This window comes from Haliotis rufescens, unplaced genomic scaffold (assembly GCF_023055435.1).
Source record: "Haliotis rufescens isolate VD_foot unplaced genomic scaffold, xgHalRufe1.0.p SCAF_14, whole genome shotgun sequence".
Lineage (NCBI taxonomy): Eukaryota > Metazoa > Mollusca > Gastropoda > Lepetellida > Haliotidae > Haliotis > Haliotis rufescens.
Window position 1 is genome coordinate 12,239,668 of NW_025963824.1, and position 9,222 is coordinate 12,248,889.

Consider the following 9,222-nt stretch of genomic DNA (forward strand, 5'->3'; position numbering starts at 1 on the left):
TAGTGTAACACGGCTAGAGCCCTCGCTGTGACGCTCATCTACGTAAACATCAACATGTTTTACTAGGGCAGCTGATAGTGTAACACGGCTAGAGCATTTAAACAACATGCACCAATGACCTTTAACATCAGTATGGGACGTACAATTTAATGTGTAAGTGATTATTGTTTTACGCTGTTTTAGCAATAGCCCAGCAATATCACGTGACAGGACACCAAGTTTAGTCAGTAAACCTCCAGTCACACAAATACCTGTGACAGGACACCAAGTTTAGTCAGTAAACCTCCAGTCACACAAATACCTGTGACACGTTCAGTAAACCCCCAGTCACACAAATACCTGTGACACGTTCAGTAAACCTCCAGTCACACAAATACCTGTGACATGACACTGAAAACCGAACTGCCGAGTTTTCGTTCCTTTATTTGAAGTTCATCCAGTTCAATTTTCCACCACCAGAGGTCGCGCTGAGACTGATTTTTCCACTTCCTGTAACAAGAAGACGTGCGCACGCAGGGTATCAGAGTAAGGAATACTTCGAGGGATAACACAACTAGTTTTATGTCCAACACCAAAGTAACAACTTGACTTGCTTGAACTATAGCAATTTAGATACGAAAACGTTCATATAACGCAGAACAGAATTACCTAACACATCGATGCTCATGATGTCAATCACTGGATTGTCTGGCCAGACTCGATTATTTACGGACCGCCCTCATATAGCTGGAATATTGCTGAGAGCGGCGTTAAACAACAAACAGACAAATATAACCTAAAACAATATAAAATATTACCCGATAAGCCAGTGTGACACTCGTATTTGAATTCTGTTTTGAGAATTTTTCTTCACTCAGTCGCTACTACAGCTCTGTTTGAACAGGGTTCGAAAAACCCGAAGATAAAAACAGCCACCCAATCAAACTGCACCATATACGATATAAAGTCTGTGTCGTGACGTCACTCATAATAGATATGGAAATGACGTCATTTTCAAAGCAAATGGAACCAGGGTATTGTGTCATAGTTATATCGAGGTAAAATACCCTTGATTGTCGAGGATGAGATAAACTTATGTCATTTCTACATCAGGTAAATGATCGCGACATGTTTGTTAACACCAGGTTAAAACGCCCCCGTTGAGATTCCGACTCAGAATAGATCCCCAGTCTGTGCAGGTCGTGACAGGCGACCAAATTGGATCGAGCTGTCAGGCTCAGTGACTTGTTTGATAGCATGCATCGCTCATATACAAATAAATCACTCGATTATTTACAGTCCGTCATAAAATAGCATTGCTGAGTGCGGCGTAAAACAAAACAAAAATCAAAAACAAAATACGACTGTAATAGGATGTGTCGTTAAACAACATATCGTATAAATGATAAGTTATTATTCACTTATATTCATAACATAAATATTCCTGTTATCGAGTCCAAGTTACTCAACAAACAAGATGTAAAAGATGCATTTACACCCCTATCTTGTTGTTTGTTTGTTGTTTAACGCCGCACCCAGCAATATCCCAGCTATATGACGGGTGTCTGTAGGTAATCGAGTCTGGACCAGGCAATCCAGTGACTGACATCATGAGCATCTATCCACGCAATTTGGATACGATGACATGCATCAACCAAGTCAGCGAGCCTGACCACCCGATCCCGTTAGTCGCCTCTTACGGCAAGAATATTTGCCTTTTACGGCAAGCATGGGTTTCTGAAGACCTATTCTACCCCGGATCTTCACGGGACTTATACACATATACATCTGGTACATTAGATTTCGTTGTTTTATCATTTACAACCGCGTTACAGCAGACTCGATGACACATTTTATTGCATTGCGAGCCATCGTATTCAGACGACGTTATACGTTGTTCATAATATCAACCACTCGTTTGCATGCTTTTGATTCGATTCTTTACAGGCCGTCGTGCTGTAACTGGGATATTGATCAGTGCGGCGTAAAACAAATTAACAAGCGCACACACAACACTGTACCTGTATATAAGGAGAAGCAGACTGAGAGCCACAACAGCTATGCAGGTAAACCCTGCTCCAAGACCCACGGACAGAGTGAAGTTGTTTTCTACATAAAAAAACAAAACGATATAATTAAAATGAAATTAATAATTCAATTAATAACAGAGTTTACATACAATAGATATTCTTGTGCGACCCGTGAACATCCTGGGTTAGAATAGGTCTTCAGCAACCCATTCTTGCCGTAAAAGGAGACTATGCTTGTCGTAATATGCGACTAACGGGATCGGGTGGTCAGGTCCGCTGACTTGGTTGATGCATGTCATCAAACAAACAAATCTATTATTGTGCAACTGTTTGTGGTTTCGCGAACACCTGGTGCCACCACTGTTTCAGTGATTCAAACATAAAACTGTCAACGCCATTTGGACTTTTCGCCCAATGGATTCTGAAACGAAACTAGTTATTCTCTGGCGTTGACGTTTTACATTATAGAAAGGATGGGATGTTGCTCATAATATCATCCACTTGTTTGTCTGGTTGAGACTCAACTATTTACAGGCTTCCGTCTCAATAGCTGGAGTTTGGCTGAGTGCGTCGTTAACAACAAACAAGCATAGAGTGCATCATAGTCAATGACGACATATGCTCCGTCAGAAAGCATTGTCGATGACGTCATTGGCATTTGACACCACAATATCACCAATATGGAACTGGAACCAACTTAAAAATGCAAGGTCAAAAGTTGTACTATTTTGTGAACGACTAAAGTAATCAAACCGAAACTAGCATTTATAATTAATAATTAAAAATTCCTGTTGCAAGACGGATAAGAGCTGAGATAATCGCGGCTGTAAGTCTCCTAGTGTTTAGGAGAATACCATCATTAGGCAGACGTTCATACTGACCCGTTGCTGCGCACCTGTCTTCCCGGAAGCCACATTCAGGTACATCCGGTGGCGGACCGGAACCGACCCACTTGATAGACATCCCAGGCCGGAAACTAAACATCTTGGTTTTGCCATCGTACTCGCCAATAACCTGGATATACGAACTGAACATCTGAATAACTGTACAGTGTTTGCATGATACTCCAGGAGAGGGGGCACGGGTTGCAAAGTCGTCGACGGCGCGGCAATTAGCTGTGCAGAGTTGCGTCCCTTGGACGCGCTAGATTACAATTGTTGGTTCGAATCCCTGTTCGCCCTGATTATGTTTCTAGGTTTGTCAGCACCATACAGGTACTCATGGGTTTTACCAAAGTGGTAATTAAACGTCTTAGACCTGCATCACTTCAGACTTTCCTCCCACATTAAGCTGACACGTCGTGATATAGCTGGAATACTGTTCGGAGTGGCGTTAAACTCACTCAACAGGACACAGGTGGCCGAGTTGCATGAGGAGCCAGAATACATAATCTGTTGAAGACAACACACGTGACAAGACCTAGATGTAAACAATACACACCTCAAAAATCCCATTCGTTGTGTCTTGCATACCGAACAAGTTGAAGTCGGTGTATTTGTCGCCGTTGTCGTTGATGGAAACACGGCCGCCAATTCCTGAAACAGGAACAAATAAAAACCGATTATCAAAGTTCGCTGGTATATTAGTTTGTATTCAATAGGAGTATTGACACTTGATGAATGCCTTTGTTCTTGGGATGTCGATTTGTCTCGATAGTTATTTCGTATTAATATACAATGTGATTACGCAGTGCTTAGCCAGTGTATGTGTGTCTGGACTGACTGTAGGGTTAATAATGATAATAATAATAATAATAATAATAATAATAATAACTGTTGATTATGTATATTTAACCATCACGAGGCATTCTTGCACCAATTAGCAAAAAGTAATCTTTGGCTGGGAAATTTTGTCTAACAATATATTGTTTCAGTAATATATCTCATATCTGAAATGTAAATTTTCAAAGATAAGATTTCTAAGATACCCGTTAACAGTTGTGTTATGCGATTACTGTAAAATTGTAGCGAACATTGCAAACTCACTCTTTTCCACCAAAGATGTGATTACATACGTTTTGTCAATGAAGCGTCAAATTTGTAAATGACCTTCACATGTTTACCATGGTACGACACTGTTATGATGACATCAAACTGATCAGTTGCCAATGAAAGAAAAGTGGAAGGATTCAGAGGACGTACCATTAAAAGTTCTGTTCCACATTCTACGCGTGACGTCACTTCCGTCTGTCGGGTCACCTCCCTGGGCCAGCGTCTCGTTGATGACGTCAGCATAGATTATGATGGCGTCATAAAACCCAGTCAGCAAAACGGTTGGCTGAAATATTGAATGGAGTATATGATGTCAGAAATACACAAATCATGTACCGCAATAAACACAATGAGAGAGTCAGTGGGGCTTAACGCTTTGAACATTAGTCCAGTTATATCACGGCTGTCGGTTTGATGTGAAAACTTTGGTGAAACCCACGGGTGTGGGTATGGTGCTGACAAACCTAGACACTTAGTCTGGGTGAATCTGGGATTCGAACCCACAATCATCGGCTTATGGCACACCTAAGGGACATAACTGCGCACAGCTAATCCCGGTGCCCAAGTCGACTGTACCATGTAGCAAGAGAAAGTCATGGAGCAGTGTTAGGGAGCTCCACAAACTACATGATAATGTTGTCATGGCAGTGTTAGGGAGTTCCACAAACTACATGATAATGTTGTCATGGCAGTGTTAGGGAGTTCCACAAACTACATGATAATGTTGTCATGGCAGTGTTAGGGAGTTCCACAAACTACATGATAATGTTGTCATGGCAGTGTTAGGGAGTTCCACAAACTACATGATAATGTTGTCATGGCAGTGTTAGGGAGTTCCACAAACTACATGATAATGTTGTCATGGCAGTGTTAGGGAGCTCCACAAACTACATGATAATGTTGTCATGGCAGTGTTAGGGAGTTCCACAAACTACATGATAATGTTGTCATGGCAGTGTTAGGGAGTTCCACAAACTACATGATAATGTTGTCATGGCAGTGTTAGGGAGTTCCACAAACTACATGATAATGTTGTCATGGCAGTGTTAGGGAGTTCCACAAACTACATGGTAATGTTGTCATGGCAGTGTTAGGGAGATCCACAAACTACATGATAATGTTGTCATGGTAGTGTTAGGGAGTTCCACAAACTACATGATAATGTTGTCATGGCAGTGTTAAGGAGTTCCACAAACTACATGATAATGTTGTCATGGTAGTGTTAGGGAGTTCCACAAACTACATGATAATGTTGTCATGGCAGTGTTAGGGAGTTCCACAAACTACATGATAATGTTGTCATGGCAGTGTTAGGGAGTTCCACAAACTACATGATAATGTTGTCATGGCAGTGTTAGGGAGTTCCACAAACTACATGATAATGTTGTCATGGCAGTGTTAGGGAGCTCCACAAACTACATGATAATGTTGTCATGGCAGTGTTAAGGAGTTCCACAAACTACATGATAATGTTGTCATGGCAGTGTTAAGGAGTTCCACAAACTACATGATAATGTTGTCATGGCAGTGTTAGGGAGTTCCACAAACTACATGATAATGTTGTCATGGCAGTGTTAGGGAGTTCCACAAACTACATGATAATGTTGTCATGGCAGTGTTAGGGAGTTCCACAAACTACATGATAATGTTGTCATGGCAGTGTTAGGGAGCTCCACAAACTACATGATAATGTTGTCATGGCAGTGTTAAGGAGTTCCACAAACTACATGATAATGTTGTCATGGCAGTGTTAGGGAGTTCCACAAACTACATGATAATGTTGTCATGGCAGTGTTAGGGAGTTCCACAAACTACATGATAATGTTGTCATGGCAGTGTTAGGGAGTTCCACAAACTACATGATAATGTTGTCATGGCAGTGTTAGGGAGTTCCACAAACTACATGATAATGTTGTCATGGCAGTGTTAGGGAGTTCCACAAACTACATGATAATGTTGTCATGGCAGTGTTAGGGAGCTCCACAAACTACATGATAATGTTGTCATGGCAGTGTTAAGGAGTTCCACAAACTACATGATAATGTTGTCATGGCAGTGTTAGGGAGTTCCACAAACTACATGATAATGTTGTCATGGCAGTGTTAGGGAGTTCCACAAACTACATGATAATGTTGTCATGGCAGTGTTAAGGAGTTCCACAAACTACATGATAATGTTGTCATGGCAGTGTTAGGGAGTTCCACAAACTACATGATAATGTTGTCATGGCAGTGTTAGGGAGTTCCACAAACTACATGATAATGTTGTCATGGCAGTGTTAGGGAGTTCCACAAACTACATGATAATGTTGTCATGGCAGTGTTAGGGAGTTCCACAAACTACATGATAATGTTGTCATGGCAGTGTTAGGGAGTTCCACAAACTCCATAATAATGTTGGTTTCATGTTTCATGTATCTCCTGACAGAGAGAAGTTGACACCGTGGCCTGGGATGACGTAATTCAGCGTATACAGTTGCGCCACTTGCTGAATGAGTGAGTGAGTGAGTATGGTTTTATGCCGCTTTTAGCGATATTCCAGCAATATCACGGCAGGGTACACCAGCAATGGGCTTCACACATTGTGTCGATATGGGGAATCTAACAAGGTATGCGGCATGACGAGCGAGCGCTTTAACCACTAGGCTACCCCACCGCCCCTCGTCATGCTTGGAACTCATGATGTATCCAGTGTTGGTGCGGTGCGGTGCGGTGCGGTGCATGGGTTTCCAGGCGACTTTGGCCACTAAAGGCCTATTTGCGTTCAACAAATCAAATGTCTTTAATATTGGCAAGCGTGTAATGGAAAAAGATTACTAAGCAATCTGCTTCATGATCAAGTTTATATTCTCAAACCGAAAGTAATCACCATTTCATTTCTCAAGATCAATGATAATATAACTGGATAGTACGAGTTGCGTCCCTTAGTCGCAGCAGAATGTTCTTACCGTTGGATCGAACATTGCGTCGAACTTTGATGCGTCAAACTTACGGTTGTCTCGAATTAAAAGCTTGGTCACTGCGTATTCATTTTGTATTATCACTCGGATAACTCGAAGTATTTTTAACTTCTCATAAATTCGACACAACAGTATATGACTGTACATGGACATTAAAATGTCAAATGGATTATGCAAAATGTGTTAATCGGACAACTCCCTTTCCATAAACATATTTACAGTGGACAACAGCGTAAATATTAAAAATTGAAATAAATAACGTGCATAGTCGCGATACTTCCATGAAAAAAAGTAACATTAATAATTAATAAAGTTACATGAACTATCGCTGTGATAAATGCTGTGATGAATGCTGTGATGAGTCATCTGGTGGGAAGTTGTAAATGATAAAGCAACAAAATCTTATATTCCAGATGTATATGACGCTAGGTCTTGTGACGAACTGGGGTAGAATAGGTCTTCAGCAAACCATGCAGGCGACTAACGGGATCAGGTGGTCAGGTTCTCTAACTTGGTTGATGCATGTCATTGTATCCCAGTTGCGTAGATCGGTATCCGACGTCAATCGCTGGATTGTCTGGTCCAGACTCGATGATTTTACAGACCGCCGTCATTTTCATGTAATATAGCTGAGTGCGGCGTAAAACAACAAACAAACCGACAAATGGTATGAGCATAAATTCCAGTAAACATACATCAAATCTCAGATTATGATTCTTGTCAGTTTGTCAGCACATATATGTGCGTCTCTGTGTCATCAAGGCTGGTCGATTAACGCCGCACTCATCAATACGCCAGTCCTGCTATATAACGGCGCCCCAGAAGGGACACTGTCGCGTTGTCGTCCTGGCAAATACAAGCACAAAGTGTCAAATGTAACCAAAGCACGTCGACGCGACAATGTCCCTTCTAGGATTCCATATCGGCCTGTATAGAATCGAATCTGGACCAGACAATCCATCATGGATATCGTTAGCAGTAATCCCGTCATGGGTATACCATGACACACTGGGGCGCTGGGTAGCCCAGAGGTAAAAGGGTTCGCTCGTCATGCGGTAGACCTGGTTCGATTCCCCACATGGGTAGAATATGTGAAGCCCATTTTACGTTTCCCCCACCGTGATATTGCTGGAATATTGCTAAGAGCGGCCGTGACCCATACTCATACTCACGACGACACACATCAACTAAATAACGGAGCCTGGCTTCCGGATCCATTCTGTCTGGTGCGACAATGCAGGATAGGTTGGGTGAAGTATCTTTTGTGCCTTGGGTGTTATATATATCTCAGTCACAATGAAACAAACCTGTCCCCCATTAAGCTGCACGCTGTTCCATTATTACCTAAACACTCACGACACCCCCATTATACACAGGGGAAGTCCATCAGGCCAAATGTTGATGATGTTGCCATTCAACGTTACCTTTGCCAGATGATACACTCTTACCAACATATCGATATCTAATATTGTTACATGGCTGTGTCGTGATTAATGAAGACAACACACATTATGTGGGCACTCCTATTTGTATCAAGTTCTCGTCTCTCTGGTTGGTCAATATGTTTATTTCTGCTGTCCATTAGAACTTAGTGTTTTGCCATCAACCCATGGCCGCCTGTACAGTAATGAGCGAGTAGGGTCAATGCCACTTGACATCTTCTAGAGGCAAGGGCATTAACTGGCCATAAAAATCCCGTTTCTACGCTTGCCGAACTAGGCTGGAATTTCCAGGCTCGACCGTAGCGCCACCAATGGCTATTACGAGTTACGTCCTTTCTATGTCCCACTATTTACCAGTCAGAATCCATTTCTTACATCACTTGCATTTGCTTCAAACAAAATGGCGGCGCCCTGTCAAGACGATCTGATCAATATTTAAGATATATATTGTAATAAAATGTGTTTTACCAAGCGAAGTACATCAAATCATCTGAGCACCTTGATTAAAAAGATTTGCAAAATATCTGTCGACACCAAGTTGACGGTACACATGCTTTGCAAATCCTGCCGTCGACCGAAATGTGCGTGTTGAAAGCCATGTTGTTAACGAACCGGATGTCTAGTAACGCGATTTTGATTGTACTTTGAATACACTCGTTAATCCAGTCAAAATGTAACTCCGGAATTCCAGCCTAGTTCCGCAAGGATGGAAACTGGACTTTATAGGCCTCGGGAAGATGGATAAGGCCGAAATAACACAGATAGTGGATCTTGAACACCACGAGAAAGTGTATTGAGTTGACAACACAATAATCCTAACG